This window comes from Sminthopsis crassicaudata, chromosome 1 (assembly GCF_048593235.1).
Source record: "Sminthopsis crassicaudata isolate SCR6 chromosome 1, ASM4859323v1, whole genome shotgun sequence".
NCBI lineage: Eukaryota > Metazoa > Chordata > Mammalia > Dasyuromorphia > Dasyuridae > Sminthopsis > Sminthopsis crassicaudata.
This window is the reverse complement of record NC_133617.1, coordinates 541,778,712-541,794,462: the sequence shown is the minus strand read 5'-3', so window position 1 is coordinate 541,794,462 and position 15,751 is coordinate 541,778,712. Positions and strand designations below refer to the sequence as shown.

The 15,751-nt window shown below is 33.5% G+C and overlaps 1 protein-coding gene across 1 annotated transcript in view; it reads left to right on the top strand.

Annotated features, from left to right (window-relative positions):
• Nucleotides 1-15,751, top strand: part of FBXL17 (F-box and leucine rich repeat protein 17) — a 528,599-nt gene that overhangs the window by 158,466 nt on the left and 354,382 nt on the right. The window lies entirely within an intron of this gene.

Here is a 15,751-nt window from a genome sequence, read left to right as displayed (position 1 = left end):
ATAGACAAGAGGCAGCATTATTTTGTTAATAGAGAGCCAGTTTTTAAAGAATATTTTAGAGAGCCAGAATTTAAGGAAAGCTTTGGCTTCAGGTCTTCAAGTCTTGCCTTTGACTTTAAATCACAGCATATTAGCTGCTCAATCATAATCAACTATAGTTAACTTTTAAGTGCTTTAGGATGCTTTCTAAAAGTTACAAGTTACTCGTTCTATATTGTTAAAGGGAAGTTCCACATCACAAGTTCAGCTCTGGACCAAAAAAAAAAAAATTCAAAACAAAATTTAATGTATTGTTTGAGCTGCCTCACACCTCATTTAAATACTAAACATTTCAGGTAAAATATAACAATTTCAGATAATTTGAATCTGAGATTCCTAAGTAAGATTATTTTAATACAGGATTAAATAAAAAATACAAAATTATAAGTATTGTGCTTTATGATGACATTTTAAAATGGTAAACATGTACTAAAATTTATTAAATAGCATTTTAATAGTGATTTGATATGTAAAGAGAATTTTGTTCAACAATGAATGACTTTTTCATCTATGGTTTTTTTATATATTTAAATGTTGTTGTATGTTATGCTCACAGATTGGTTGTAAGAATTGCTGAGGTCTTAAGTTACTTTTAAATAATAAGTATTTTAGGGAGCTAAAATTATATATTCAATTGCTAATGTCATAGCTGGCTAATTGACAAATAAAATAGTATCTAGACCTCACTCTGACTTTTATTTCTACCTTGGTCTAACTCAAAGATTCTCAAACTATGGCTGGCAGGCCAGATGCAGCCCACTGAGGACGTTTATGTGGTCTGCTAGGTTACGGCAAATGGGCTGAGGGGTAGAAACAGAGTGTGAGCTTCTGTTTTTACTATAGTCCGGCCCTCCAACAGTCTGTGAATTGGCCCCTTATTTAAAAAGCTTGACGACCACTGGCTCTAACTCATATCACTTGATGTTGTTTTAATGGTTTTTCCTACTTAATTATAATGGCTTTTTGTTGATAGATCAGAAATTTTTGTGCTATAGAGATTTATTTTCAGGAGCTAAAGTGAGTTTGTTTTAATGTTTTTAATGGAGGTTTGGATTAATTGAGAAAATATGCATTTTAATGAATTTGAATCACACAGGTTTAAAAGCAGTCTCCTTTAGGTTTAATTACATTACTTATTATGTGTTTTGTAAAAGAACTTTGAAACAATAAAACCCACTTCTCAGTATCATTTAGATTATTCATTTCATTATACTTGTTATATTGTATAACTAGGTTAAGTAAAATTTTAATTATATTGTCATAAATCTGGGACATTTCTTCTGGCTTAATTATAATTTTAGCACTTAACTCAGATTGGTTGGTAACCTTTTATATAGAGGGCATAGAATATGAATATATTTAGCTTGTCAATTGCTATTTTCTATATATTTGTTGTTTAAAGTAATAATTCATAAATCAACAATAATTAATAGCTCCTACTATTTCCATAAAATATTATTCTTTGGTAATATTTTGAAATAAATTTCTGTTGCTTGAGAATTTAAAATCTTATCCTGGAAATAATAAATGGCAGTATTAGACTGTTGTTAAGTTTTGTACTTTGTGATCTGACCTCACAGTAGTGTAATAATTTATTAATGTTGTTGTGGAAAACATTGGTAGATCACTTAGTACTAAAGTCAAAAAAGGCTTTGTGAATAAAGTAAAATTTATATTTGAAGGATATATAGGACTTAATTCAATAACAAAGAGGATTGGATCCATCCTGAAAAAAAGGCAGAGAGAAAGTAATTGGGGGGTGATATAAGAAAGGAACAAAGATTATTAGAAGGAAAAAGGAATAAATGGTTTGGGGTTAGATTTCTACATGTTGTCTTGTTTAGGCATTTATAAGCAAATGTTTTTTTTTTTTAGAATACATGTCAGTATTAGCTCAAAAGAAGAGTTTTCCCTCTTTTATTGGAAAGTCATGAGAAAAAAATACAACGTAGTATATATCACAAAGTGTCTATATATACAAGATTAGTGTGCTGAATACTGAACATTATAATGAGTTTTGTGTATGGACTATGAATCAAAATTTATTCTTTCTTTGAGATTTCTTTTTGTTCTTGACCTGTAATTTGAGTGTAAGAATGTTTCTTTTTTTCTTTTTCTTTTTTCCTTATGTCCATAAGGCTTTTAATGTAATGCTTGCCATGCTGAATTCTGTTGATTGATTGATAGGAACTCCCAGTGAGAAACTTCCTCTGCTCATGCATATGTGCAACTCTTTACAACCTATCAATTTATAGAGTTGCTTTGGGCACTGAGAGGTTTGACCAGAGTTATAATAGAGTCAGAAGTAGGATTTTTGAACTCAAGGTCATTCTGATTCCAAGTCTCATCTTCTATTTGAAACTACTTCTTATATATGAGATGCTCTCCTATATAAAAGAAAAACTTAGTTTTTCATTTCTCTGTGTTTGTTTCTCTATAAAATGAGAACTATAATGCTTTAGTATTATTCTATTTTAGAAATATGATCATTTCAATAATATTTGAAGTCTTTAAGAGACCTGATTGTATATAATGAGGAATTTGTGGTTTATATAGAATATTTCTCATGTCTTTCTGTCTTTAAGTTTTGGAATTATGTATGAAAAAGAAAAAAATTGCTTTTTATGTATATTTATATATCTAGCAATTAAAAAAACACTTAGTTAATTAGTTTCCACTTACAGTGATGTTGCAAAGAGTCATGTTAATTATAATCCATTTTAAATGAAATGTTCACCTTTTATTAGAGTTGTTGTTGCCTGTAAACACTGGAACTCTCTTTGAATTTCATATCTTAACATTTCACAATTACCATTTCCACATACTTACATTTGTGAGGTATAGGATATTGCTTAAACAGATCAGTAACCCTCAATTATAAAATTATTCCTGATTGAAAAATTCTTTATTTCTTTCTGTTCCTCCCCTATCATTTGTTATAAGCTTGGTGTTTATCATTTCTTCTTGAAAAAGGAATTATCTTGATATGAAACAATCTTAATTTTATTTTATTTTTTTGGTTGTCAGTATATGAGATGAGAGACACCTTGGCATTGTGGGTAGAGCTTATCTCAGAATCAGAAAGCTCTTGGTGTAAGTCATGCTTCTGATATGTACTATGTGGACGAATATAAGTAAGTCATTGTAACTTCTTCATGCCTTTGGCAACTCTCCAAGACTTGGAAGTTACAGAATAGCTGCTCATCTGCATTGGTTGAGAAAGTACTGTTGGTGACACCATAGGTTCAAACATAAAAAGAGAGATCATAGGTAATAGCCTAGATTTAGGGCTCAAGATGTGTTAAAGGTTATCGGTCCAACCCCCTACATTTTACAGATAAAGCTACTGAAGACCAGTAATGTAAAAACAGTGTTGTTTTTTTTTCCCCAAAAAAATCTTACAAGTAATGTAAATCAGAGAAGGGATTGGTAATCATCTAACTCCAGAGCTCTTACTTTTTTCCATCTACCATAATGTGTGCCTTTAGTTCTTATTGCAATTTTTCTTTTACTTTTTAAAAAAAATTTTAGGTTTTGAATCTGTATTTTTGACAGATATTATATTAATATTTTAAAAGAACCTTTAGACATTTTCAACCCCCTAGGTGATTTCACTGCAGCTGAGATATGATGTTCTTTATCTTCCTTTTTTGTTTTCTATTTTTTTGCTTAGAGAGTTAAACAGCAAAGGTATTTTATATATTCAGAGATATAGTCTAGTCACTTGACATTTACCATGGCTCTAAACACAAAATCTATGTCTTTGGTTTGTGAGATGTTGATTACTTCTATCAGTATTCTAAATTAAACAGCTGGTTGTTATATATCTTCTCCATTATCTAATCTGTGCATTGTTGAAATCTTTCTATTTGGTTCTGGTAAAAAAAAAAATGCTCCCCATATAAAGGTGGGTTACCAGGAAATCTGAAAGCACTGGCTCTTGTGGTTGTAAGTGAATGAAATTTTAAAGGTGGTTAGTGCATTTTCACATATTTAAGATTTTCTTTGGTTTGTTCATTTCTTTCAGAAAGAAAAGAAAACTTTCATAATAAATCTTAGCCAAAGCTGTTGCTTACTTTTTATGTGTAGAGAGTATATTTTTCTATTTTAAATTTGCTTTCAAATAGGCTAATTATTTTATCCTCTTAAATATTTTAAATTATCTCTATGACCTTTTTTCAGTCTTCAGTTTGTAGGAGTCATTGTCAGATGTATGAATGTTCCTTTAATTGACAGTTGCCACTGCTTATGTGGAAATTAGTCCAAAGAGTGACCTTAGAGGAAAAATGAAGTTTTCTATTCTTTATATGCTCATAACCTAAATTTGCCTTGTTATTTAAATTACAGATCAATAATGGTAAGGAATTTCAAAAGGTAATTAATCCAAGCCTTTCATTTTATAGATGAGATAACTGAGACCCAAGAATTGAAGTGATTTTACCAGGACACATAGGTAGTAATCAGTCAGCAAACAAGTATGGTTTGTGCTCCTGCTGTATATAACATGTAAATATATAGGCACATACAAGTTCTATACGGAATAGATAGAAGGAATTCTGAGATGAAAAGCTAGGCAACTGGGATGGGCAAGGATGAAGGGAAACAGACCAAGATAGGCCTCCTGCAGAAAATAGGACTTGATCTAAGTCTTGAAAGAAGCTAGAGAACCTGAGATGTTAGGGGTGGGGGGAGGACACTGCAGAGGCACAGATGTGAAATGAAATGGCTAATAGTGACATGTAACTGTAAAGTACAAAGGGGCATAAAGTATAAAAAGACTACAGAGGTAGAAAAGGGCCTTAGGAAAGTTTGTATTTGAGCCTATAGGTAACTCATTGAGCAGAAGTTTGGGTGGGGGTTATATGGGGAAATGGATTAGAAACATTGGTCTGGCTTATGCTTTAGAAAAGTTACTTTACCATCAGCAGAGGGGGAATATAAGTTGGAGAGATTTTAAGGCAGGTAGACCAGTTAGAAGGCTATGATAATTATCTTGATTAGTGATAATGCCATTTGATTTGGCAATTAAGCGATCATTGATAACATTGGAAAGAGCTCTTTCAAATAAATGATGAATTTAGAAGCCACACTGTAAAGAGGCAAGAAGAGATTGAAAAGAAAAGAGGCATCAGTTGTTAGACAGCCTTCTCAAGATCTTTTAGATATGAAAGGGAGGAGAGTTTATATAATTTTTTTTTTTAATATAGGGTTGTGGGTTTTTGCCTTTTTTTTTTTTTTTGAGAGGCAATTGAGGTTAAGTGATTTACCCAGGGTCCCACAGCTAGTGTGTATTAAATGTCTGAGGTCAGCTCAGGTCCTCCTGACTCCAGGGTAAGTGCTCTTTCCACTATAACATCTACCTACTCCAGGAGGCAAATTAAAAAAAAACAATAGCTTGTGGAGATGGATAAATCAAGTGAAGACTTTTTTTAATTTTTTTTAGGATGGAGGAGACATGATCATCTTTCTTTGCAATAGAGAAGCAGTTACTAGTTAGACTGAAGATTACAAAGAGGGAGGAATATAGAGATCAGTATGCTTGAGAAGATGAGACTAGATATATTTGTACATATAGAGTAATTTGCCCTGTCTCATTATGAGGAATAGGGATGAAGGTACAGACAGTGGAGGAAAGGCTTTGAATAATGTGAGATGGGGAGGAGAGGGAGATCTCTGGGAATAGCTTCATTTTTTTCCCCCTGTGAAATAGACAAAAGACAAGTTTCTCATTGAGACTGGAGGCGGGGGTGCGGATTGGGAGCTTTGAGGTAAGATGAAACTATTTGGAAGAGGCAAGTAGGACAGAGATTCAGTAAGGAAGTGGATTACCTGGTCTAAGTGAAGGCTCAGTTGTGATTATGTAGCTTGAAATTGTAGTTTTGTGATTTTTCTTTACCTTCGTCCTATTGGAATTCTAAGTTTAAAGATGGTAAGAATGATTCAAGGCTGAGGCTTGGAAGAGCAGAATTGTTATTGGAATAAAAGGGGACTGGTGAGATGATGACAGCGTAAAGTTAAACTGGTTCATCAGTCAGTCAAGATGAGGAAGCGTAGTGTTCTGCTTGGTTTTCTGGAGGTCTCTGAGAAGGCTTCGTTTCAATAGAGTAATCATCACAGTAGTAGCCAGGTGTTAAAGTTCAAAAGTCTTTGTTGTCTCCTTCAACTGGTGCTCAGCTAGCTTTCTTGTGGCCTTCAGAGGGGACTTGGTTTCAGTGGAAAAAATGCAGGAGGCCAGGCATCATGAGGGTGTGAGATGAAGTGAGTCTGAGTCTAAGTGTGCTTCAGCCTCCAGCCACCACAAAAGTGGATGATGGAATGACTCTGTTTCTGCCTCCCAGCTGATATGTTCTACACTGAGTATAAACCAATCACTAGGAAACCATTATTTGTTGTAAGATTAAATCAGTCACACTGAATTTAGAGAACTATTAAGCACCATGCTAAACTAGATAACCATTTTGTTGTAAGATTAAATCAGTCACACTGAACTTAGAGAACTATTAAGCACCATGCTAAACTAGATAACCATTGTCTTGTCAATTCCACTGACTTAACACTTTGTAAGAATCCTTGTTTCAGAGTTCTGGCCTCTAACATCTCCCGCTTTCTTTTGTTTTAGAACATAAGATGGTCACACTCTCCCTGACTTCTCAAGGAGGTGAACCCCAAAAAGGAGGTGATCACACCTTCCCTGACTCCTCAAAAAGGGGGTGAAAACACCAAAAAAGGAGGTGATCATGCCCTCCTTGATGTCTCAGGAAGGGAGATGAAAACCAAAGGAAAATGAGGAATCAAAACAGATTAGTGGGTTTCTAAAGGGTCTTGCTTGAAATGTATACATAAATCCATCAACATGGGAGTCATTACACAAGCACATATAGTAACACAGGCTAATAATGATGTAACAAACATGAATCAACATGAGAAATTATACATGTCCATAAGTCCTAGAAATAGTCCAAAACCAATTTTTGTCCATTCATGTGTCAGGAATCCAATAATTCCTGCAAGTTTTGTAGTCCTGCATCAGTCTTCTTATGTTTTAGGGAATCCAGTGATTCCTGCAGATTTGAAAGTTCTGCAACAGTCTTAACAACAATTTTTCATCTCAAGGAATCCAATGATTCTTGCTGGCGTTGAAATTCTGTAATAGTCTCATTATCAGCCATGCTCTTTCAGTGTCAGATATTTCTTAAGTCTTCTTTGTTTCAAGGTTTTTCTCTTTTTCTGTCTCTCTCCAGGTGCTCATTGGCACCCATCTAATTCCTTCTCCATCTGTAGAAATATAAGCAAACCCTTTTTCTCAAGCAGTTAACCTATCTGGTGCCTTCTATTCACCACTTTCTAGATCTCTCCTCATCACTTGGTGATTACATTGGAGCTGCTTGATGTCTATATTGAGCTTTCAGAAGCTCTACTTTACCACACTGAAAGCATTGACGAGTCTCTCTGGAAATCCCTTGCTAAGAGGGACTCTATCTTCCTATGTTCTGCATCATAGCCTGGGTATAAAAAGCATTTGTGCCCACTGTGGCACAGTGTATTATGATCTCCTTTAAAGGAGCATCCTTGCGTAGTCTCCATATTATTCTTCTACAAGCCTCATTAGCATTTTCCTTAGCCAGTTGTCTTATCATAATTTCTGTAGCTGCATTTTCTCCAATTGTTCATATGACAGCTATTTGCAGATGTCCCACAAAATTAGCAAAGGATTCATTTGGACCTTGCTCTATTTTTGTGATGGCTTCCCCTCGATCTTACTTTCCTAGGAGGGTAACTCAAGCTTTTATAGCAGCAGCAGAAGCAATTTGCTCATATGCTGCTATGGGATAATTCATCTGTGCTGAAGCATCTGCATACTGACCTTTACCTGCTAGTTAGTCAAAGGTGATTTGTATATTAACTCCAGTTTGCTTATTTTGTTGGGCTTGTATCCTACATAAATTCACTATACTCTGAAAGCCACAGCAAGTTTTGTCCAGGTTCTAAACATGTCCTTGTTATAGATTTCCAATCACTAGGAATTAAAATTTCATAAGCCAAATTCTCTAATATCATCTTAACATAAGACGATATAGATCCATAAAGAATGCAACCCTTTTTTAAAATCTTTAATTATTTCCAGATCAAAAGGAGCGTATCTTTTCCTGGCTTGACCTGAAGAATCAAATTCTTCAATCGCAGGGTATGCATTTATTAAATTACATATATTCCTGTCCTTTTTTAGCTTTAACTAGTGCCTTTTGTAATCTTGTCATAGGCTGCTTCATAGGTAATGCTTATTGTGTTACTGCCCCTTCCCTTCCTCCTCCTCCCTCCACCCATGAAGGGTTAATTGAGGGGTTTTGGAATGCCCTAATGGCTCCTGCTGTGAAGCACCACTCTCCTTAATTTCATCAGAATTGTACTTAACTCCATTCTTGTCTAATTCTTCATCCTTTTCACCTAGTTTGTCAATATCCTCCCCCTCCTGCATTTTCTTCTTTTTTCTTATTCTAATACTTATGTAATTTATTAAAGCCAATTGTATTAAATTATATGTATAGAGGGTTTCTTTAGGAATCGAATCACTACCACTATCATTGTAATATTCATTTAGTTGCTCTCCTACTAATTTCCACTCTTCTGGGTCTAATTCTTTTTCCTTTGAGAATTAAGGAGATGTGTATTGTAATGTTTCTAAAAGTAGAATAATCTGCTCCCAAGTTACAATTAAGCCTTGTTTTGTTTTGTTTTGTTTTTTTTAATATAAATTTAACCATGCTCTTGACACATTTTTCTTGAAGTGGAAAAGAAGACTCCTTTCTAAACATTTGTCCCATTTCAGCTAAAGCACTAGTTTAGCCCTTAACAAAGTTTCCTTCTTGTCTGTTTTTGTACTCACCCTTATTTCTAGGTCAGATGTAGGTTCTTAGACCCACGTTTGGGCGCCAAAATGTAATGTTCTTGGTTTGGTTTTCTGGAGGTCCTAGGAGCAGCCTTTGTTTCAGCCAAGTAATCATCACAAGAACAGCCAGGTGTTAAAGTCCAAATTCCTTATTGTCTCTTTCACTTGGTGCTCAGCTAGCTTTCTCATGGCTTCAGAGGGGACTTGGTTTCAGTTGAGAAAATACAGGAGGACAGGCCAGCTACCACAAGGCTGATAAAGATGAATATGAATCTCTCTCTCCTTGGCTCTGAGAGTTTGAGCTCCCACCTCCAATCTGCTGTTTTCTCTGCCCTCCTCTGGCTGAGGCTCCCAGATTATATGCTCTACACTGAGTATAAACCAATTATTATATCACTAGGAAACCATTATTTGTTGTAAGATTAAATCAATCATACTAAACTTAGAGAACTATCAAGCACCATGCTAAACTAGATAATCATTGTCTTTATCAAATCTACTGAATTAACACCTTGTAAGAATCCTTGTTTCAGAGTTCTGGCCCATTAACAAGGAAGGAAGGGGAAAACACAATACAGAGATCTATCAGAAAAGAATTGGAGAGGTTGAGAGATTTGAGGTTGCAGTAAGGATGAAGAACAGGTTAGTTAAGGTGGTAAGGCAGAAGGACAACTGAAATGATAACAGATTGTAGTTAGATATGGGAATTTGAGAATTCATGAACATGGAAGTAGTATATTTATGGGTGGTGCTGAGATCAAGAGCACAATCTTGTGTGTAGATCTGTGTGAAGCTGAAATGAGTTGAAGGAGTAGATTGTAGGAAATGAACAAATTGAGGAACTAGGAAGTTAGAGTTGTTGGGTGCTGGATTGAGGTCATAGCCTCCCTTCCTTGCCATTAGGACTGGGGAAATTGAGTTAGGAAAAACCTTGGAGTTCCAATCACCTTTACAAACCATTGTGTCATAAACTCCAGATGCATTATCTCAATCCTTGCTAGGATACTCCATTTGAGTATTGCCCCTTGCCTCACTGTCTCCTGCCTTATCTTATCTTGACTCCTATCCAGTCAGTATTAAGTTATGATCCTTTCTTGGAATTATGGCTTGTTCACTCACCCAGTGTCCTCACCCCCTCTTATCTTCTTTTGTTTCCTCTATATGATTGTATACTTAGGTTATGTATTCTTTTTGCAAACCCTAGTTAGCTAAAACTCTATGTAAGTTCTCTGCCTCAGGGAATGCTTTGGATAAAAGTCCCATCTCGGTAGGCTAACCCAAACTCTCCACAGTAAAGATTAAAAACCAATCTCTGTCTGCCTCAGTTTCTTGGGTATTACATTGTGTTTGAGGGAATATCGATCTGTACATTGAAAGAATGTGAATCATGCAGTGTATTAATTGAGGAGAGTAGAATTTTGGAAGTCAACAGTCAGCACCTACCAGAATCTTGATTAGGTAGTGGATGTAGCTTGAGTGAACCTCAGAGGAGAGGTTACTGAAATGATGGAGGTACAGGGAAATTTTGGATGGAGTAATGGGGAACTAAGGATATTTCAGCTCCCTCATCTCTATTGGTCGGGAGAATGAGCAAAAGTGCTCCCATTGCTAGAAGGCTGACCATTGAAACTGTTAATTATTAGGAAGAAACTAGGTCTTAATGAGAGCCAGAAGATGAAAGGAATGGGAGAGGAAAAGATTCAAGATGAAAAGAAGTTCCTATAGAGCAATCGTTCTAGAGAGCATGGAAGAATATTTAGAGTGGAATATGGAATGTTGAGGATCGTAGGAATAAGAGATTAGGTTATTGAGATATAGTGAATTAGATTTGAATATTGAAAGCCTGGGTTAAGATTCACTAGAATGGAGATAATGTGACTAGGTGGGAGTTTGTTAGTTGTAAAGAACGAGGACCTACTTAGTAAGAGTCTTGCTTTCTCCTCTACCCTGCCTCCCAGAGACAAAGTCCTTTTGGTCAAGGAAATTCTAAACTGTCAATAGAAAACTTCATCAACAGTCTAGTCAACATGACATATTAAGGACCATTTTTTTTTTTTGTTAGAACTGAGTAAGGCAAAACAAGATTTTATGTCTCCTATTATTAACAACTAGAAGGCACTGGATGTCAGTTAATAATTTGTGATTATTGCTAAGGTTGACTTAAGCTAATCCAAAATATACCACCTTTTCTATTATGAATGTTGTAAAAGGAATTCTATTTTGGAAGGGTGATTGGGATGAGTTTTACAACTTGAGGATTCTGTGATCTGAGTAGTACTTTAAATGTACAAAAAATGAATTTACTGGAACTGTGGTGTGTACCCACCAGCATCCAATTTTTCAAACTCCTTCCTAAGTTTTAATCATATAAACCACTAATAAAATATTTATATGTTTTTATCATTGCTTCTCATATACAGCTATTAATCTACCATATTTTAAAGAGGTTGGATTTGTAGAGTGATAGATTTACTTCTTTTTACATTTGATTTATAAATACAGAAAAGAAGATTGACAGCACTGACTTATATAAAACTCAGTGAAGCTTTGTATAAAGATTGTTCTAAGTCACCTCATCTACTCTGGGTGTTTATTCTGTTTCTTCTTGAAGATTTCCATTAAGTCAATAAAAAAGGGTGACATTTAGAAATAAAGTTCAGCAAGGATTGGAGCAGGTGGTGCTGGTACAAAGTGTTGGCTTAGTGCCCTTTTTTATTTCCATGAATTGTTTTGTGAACTTATATATTATATTTTTAAGTGTTCATCTACTCTTTTCTAGTGAATATCATTCCACTGTGGAATATGTACTTACAATTGTACTTTATTTTAACCTTCTGCTACTACTTAATTTTCTGAAAGGCTAAAGTTTTAGAATTGCCCAAAGGGTACAGCTCTATCCATTAAATTGAGCAAGTATAGTTGTATTTGAGTTAGAGGATATTTTGTTTTCTGTTAAAACTTATGTGGTCTGGAAAAGAATTCTTTTTATTTTTAGTATAGATTATGAATTTTGAACAGCGTGCTTCAGTAAAAAACAAACAGACAAAAAACAACCAACCAACCAATTTGGAAGTAAAGAGACTATAAAAGTTAATTCAACTGTTTAGTTAGTTTTTTGGTAGTATTTACTTTCTTGAATGCTGCAACCTGTCTCCTACCAATTTATATAACTATTTGGTCAAAATTTTAGTTGTAAAGTAAATAGAATGATTGATTTCAGCTTGTCTTCTATTGATATCCTACTTTTTGAAAAAGATAATACAACTTATTGTATTTCCAGTGAACTGGAATAAGAGTTAATGTGCACTAAGAGAGTTGTAAGGTTGGTATAGAATTTTCCTATGCTAGTGAAATTTCATAAGCTATCAGATTATTTTGGAAACTACCTATAGTATTCAAAATTATTTGTAAGCCTAACCTTTTATGTATCTACTCATTTTTATACTTAAGTTTTCTAGTGGGGCCAATACAAACATCTTGATATATAGAATACCTATGAAAATATTGCCTTGTGTCTCCTTCTTACATCCCTACTAAAATGTTTTTTTTTCCTAACTTTCTTCTTCCCATATGGGTTTATATGTAAATACATTTATTGTGGGACAACGATTAAGGTTTCTGACAGTACTTTATTGTTGCTGTAAGGAGATTCCTATTTCTGGAGATTTGGTTGTGGTTTAGTATTGTATTTTGTGAATGCTTCAGTAGATGCTCTAAAATATTTAGTAGTTTATGAAATTTTTCCAAATCATTTTTCAGGGATAGATGTATTTCTTTTAAAAAATTTCAACAAAATATTTTCTGTATAATATGCTTTTTTTTGGTATAATATTGAGTCTTAGCCAGAATTTTGCAGAAGCTAATGATGGATGTATTATAGAGACTTGTTTTATGGAATATTCCAATGTAGATGCTAATATTGCTTTTTTGTCATTGAATATGTTACTATCTTCAGAAAATTTACAGAAAAATTCTTGTTGTACTATTTGCATAGCCCCATCCTTAAGGATCTTTCTCAAGAGGTTATATAACATCTTATAGTAATAACATGATTAGCAATGTGCTTTAACAGCTATATATTCCTTTTTAGAACACTGTGAATTATGAATGTTTGATTTCTCTTCTGAATGGGCTACATTTTATTCAGAGAATGCAGTAAAAGATGATAGTACATTTGGAGATATTACTAAGGCTCATTAACTTAAAATGTGGGGAAGGTGCCAATATTAAAATAGTTTCTTGGAAATCTTTCTTTCTTAATAAAAATATTGACAGGATCACTTAAGTATCAGTCATAAATTAATAAGCATTTTTCTCTTCTTTTCTTCCCAAGGAGTGTTCTTGTTATTAATCATGAGGACTGGACAAGAGTAATTACAATTACTCACTGTTGTCGGATTTTTAAAATGTATGATAAATGAAGCCTTGTAAATAGTGAAAATATGAGAAAACTGATTAATTCTGACAATTTTCATGTAAAATCTGAGATGATAAATATCTCCTGTGATTAGTTATTAATTTAGTGCAAAGAATTTAGCTTCAGCCTAAAATATTTTTATGAGTTGTGGCATAAAGAAATATTTTTGAAGAAAGGGACACATATGTTAAACCAGAAGATAAATTGCTTGGACTCAATTAATAAAAATTTTAAATGGCAGTCTTGACATAAATGTGGGTTGGCTGTATTCTCTGTCACAGTTCTTATAGAATTTAAGGAAAAATAGTATTCTCTAAAGGAGTAAAAAAAAAAAGATAGAACATTGTCAATTTGAGCCTTTTTTGCCTCATGAAAATATGGTTTTGTATGTACCATTTCTCAATGAACGAAATATTTTAAATAGTATGGAAAATCTTCCTTGCTTAGTGAAGAGATAAAGAATTGTTATTGTAGTGCTTTTGACACTTCTGCTTATAATTTTTATGAAAATAATATGGGCATCTTTTTATTTAAAATAAAGATGAAATAATAGCTGTCATAATGTCCCCCAGTGTTTCCATTATAAATATTCCTTTTTAGCAGATTATATATATATGTATGTCATCATTTACATTTGATTTCATATTCTGATGCTTCAAATATTTGTTCAAATGCTTATTTTTAAATTTGATATTTATGAATTATTTTATGTGACTTAAAAATAAAAATTAAGATTAGTTTATTGACTGCAATAAAATGTAATTTGCTTTATTGCTTTCTTTTTACCTGAAAATGATAAATTCTGCCCTTTTGAGTAGGAAATAGAATTTTATGTTGAAGTTTGTTGCGATTTATAATTTTACTTTGTGTATAAAAACAAATTTATAAAACAAAACCAAATTTTTTACTTGCCTTTCTCACTGTACCAATAGAAGAGACATCAGTGAACAAAATTATTAGTGCTATATAAGTATATATGTCATACGTCTATCCTTGGCCCCTTTGGGTTCTTTTTTAAGCACTATTTTTTTAAATGGGAAGTTTATGATTTTGTTAATTGCAAGTGTGAGCCTAAACATACTGATTAAAGGTAGGCTCACATTAGAGCAATTATTTGGTTAGTTGCTCCAGTGTGACTGTGGTCCAAAAAATCATCAGAATGTTAGTTTGTGACAGTACAAGCAAGAGTTTCAAATCTGCCAAGCATACCTAGTGCAACCAGCATCAGCAAAGCAATTAATTTAAGCTAATTGCTTTTTCTGTTTGTTAAAAATGGATTTTAGAAGTGTTATTGTGGCTATTTGGATTGTGTAAGTAATGTTTGTTATTACCTCTGAAAATTAGTATACATATAGGTTTCTAAAATGTGATATTCTACATGATTTCTTAGGGTAGAATATCTCTTAACTCTACAAAAGTCTTTGGAGATGTCAAAATTGTTTCCTCTTCTGTAGAACAAAGGAACTCCAAAATTCCAAAGTTCCTTCCAATTCTAACTCTCTAACTCTAGATTGTATAAACCTATGAGCAGAATAAAGTTCTTCTAAAAGTTTTATGGAGTAAATGGATTGAGGTGTATGTCACCTATTCATGATCAGGTGAACTCTTATTCATTGATTAGTATTTAAGGAACTATTATACACATGCATACATACATACATACATATATACATATATATGTATGTATGTGTGTATATTATATATATATATATATATATATGTATATATATAATGTTTAATAATTACCTCTGACTGGATATCCCTTAGTACTGAGGGGCAAAATGCCTATTAAGACCAGGGCAAAGTCCTGTGGTATTATCTAGTGGCATTTTTCTATTGATGAGCTTGTATTTTATAAATAGCAGTCATTGGATTCTAAGTACAATAATGAACACAATTCCACTGTCATCTCTTCAGGATTAGAGTAGATATGTTTTTTACATCTATGGAATATTACTTAATACCTTGAAATCATAGACTTTTAGAGATGGTAGAGTTCTGTGTACCAGACAATGCAGCATCAACAACAAATTTTTGACAATGCTAGGAATAAAATTCAGGCCATTTGCAATCCCAAGCTAGGAAGCTTTCTACTATACTACATTCCTTCTTGAGGAAAGAGTTTGCTTCTACAAAACTGTGTAAAATTTTATATCTCTAAATTGTCTAAAATTGCAAAAGATACTAATTTTTCTTCTAAGGATCAGTTCTATAATGAAACTCAGGCCATTTCTAAAATCTGCTAAGTGGCAGATTTAGAAGTCATCTCCTCATTAACAGATGTACAAATGCCTTCAGGAGGGAATTAAACCTCTCCCAAATTGTGACTGTAACCTACAGCATTTTCTAATAAGGTGACCCAGCTTCCTAATCAAGACTTTCCCCCATCCCTTTCATAAGAATAAACT